Source organism: Saccopteryx leptura, chromosome 5 (genome assembly GCF_036850995.1).
Source record: "Saccopteryx leptura isolate mSacLep1 chromosome 5, mSacLep1_pri_phased_curated, whole genome shotgun sequence".
Classification (NCBI taxonomy): domain Eukaryota; kingdom Metazoa; phylum Chordata; class Mammalia; order Chiroptera; family Emballonuridae; genus Saccopteryx; species Saccopteryx leptura.
In genome coordinates this window covers 28825494-28827284 of record NC_089507.1, presented here as the reverse complement: position 1 = coordinate 28827284, position 1791 = coordinate 28825494, and the positions used below count along the sequence as shown (strand labels likewise).

The 1791-nt window shown below is 42.5% G+C and overlaps 1 pseudogene; it reads left to right on the top strand.

Moving 5' to 3' along the window:
• Positions 1 to 1193: 1193 nt before the first annotated feature.
• Positions 1194 to 1490, top strand: LOC136406760 (alpha-ketoglutarate dehydrogenase component 4 pseudogene; annotated as a pseudogene).
• The last annotated feature ends 301 nt before the right edge of the window (positions 1491 to 1791 follow it).

Here is a 1791-nt window from a genome sequence, read left to right as displayed (position 1 = left end):
CTGTGGTATGGTGCCAACAGCCAGGCTTAGCCTTCCCAGACTGCAGATTAGAGGCTCTTTCTCTAGATACACAAAATTGCTATAGAGAAAATATCTACACATACTGACATTTAGAGGACCACACCCACAAGCTGGCTGACTACCCCCTTAATCTAAAACTAAGCCCACGAACTGACAAACCTGCCCACTCACACAGAGTTTCCAATCAGCGTTGCAGTGATTCATTTAAAAATCTGAATAAACATCCAAGGATCACCAGATCTTTGAGGTGATTCCAACAGCAAGGACAGAGGCCAAAACAAATAAACCAGAAGGAGAAAAAAGTACTCTGAGGAAACAGATAATACAGACAAGTATAAGAAATTTTCAAAAAGTAAGAGTATTCTCAGTGAGAATAAAATCGTTTTTATACCCATGAAAGAAAACTAAAATTCTATCAGGGAGAGAGGAGGGAAAGAGAGAAAGAAATAGAAGGTAAGAGGGAAAAAAGAGAACAAAAGGTGCTTTAGAAAATTAAAAATGAAAGTAAAACAAAAAAAGACAAGAAATTTAAAAGACGGCCTGACCAGGTGGTGATGCAGTGGATAGAGTGTTGAACTGGGATGCAGAGGACCCAGGTTCGAGACCCCAAGGTCGCCAGCTTGAGTGCAGGCTCATCTGGTTTGAGCAAAGCTCACCAGCTTGGACCCAAGGTCTCTGGCTCCAGCAAGGGGTTACTCGGTCTGCTATAGCCCCACGGTCAAAGCATATATGAGAAAGCAATCAATGAACAACTAAGGTGTCATAACAAAAAACTAATGATTGATGCTTCTCATCTCTCTCCGTTCCTGTCTGTCTGTCCCTATCTATCCCTCTCTCTGACTCTCTCTCTCTGTCTCTGAAAAAAGAAAAGAAATTTTAAAGACCAATCCAGGAAGTTCAACATCTAACTAAAAGAGTTCCCACAAGAGAGAACAGTGGGAATGAAATTGTCAAGGAAATAGCACAAGAATATTTTTCAGAAATAAAGACCAAGTCTCCAGTTTAAAAGAGCAAACTGAATAGACAAATAGGGAATCAGTATGTTTTATACTTGAAACCAACATGTTATATATCAGTCATATCAGTGAAAAAGAGCATATTGAGTGCCCAACGTAACAAAACTTTTAAATAGCATCACCAACACATATCAGAGCTGACCCTTCTCGGGAGTCATGATGAGCAGCAAGATGGCGTCTACTAGCAGGGTTGTTCACGTAACCAAGCCAGGTAGCTCCACAGCTCCCTGATAGAAGAGACAATCCTGAACCCAATGTATCAGAAGTTTTGAGATAAGCAGGACTACCATTTCACTCTTCTTCAATTTCACAGCATTCTAAGGGAAGTAAATCACCTGATCAGCTGATGCACCAGATACTTCAGAAATAATAAAAACATTACCTCAGAAATATAGAAGAAAAGTTGTGTCTCAAGAAGAAATCGAAGTTATCCAGCGTAAAGGTCCAGAATAATCACTGACAATGTGACTGCTGTCTGTTATTAGACAATAATGGACTTCCAGCCTGACCAGGCAGTGTTGCAGTGGATAGAGCATCTGACTGGGACGTAGAGGATCCAGGTTCAAAACCCCAAGGTCGCCGGCTTGAGCACGAGCTCAGCAGCTTGAGCACGGGTAGCTGGCTTGAGCATAGGATCATAAACATGACTCTGTCATCACTGGTTTGAGCCCACAGGTCAATGGCTTGAAGCCCAAGGTCGCTGGCTTGCAGCCCAAGGTCACTGGCTTGAGCAAGGGGTCACTCGCCCGGCTGT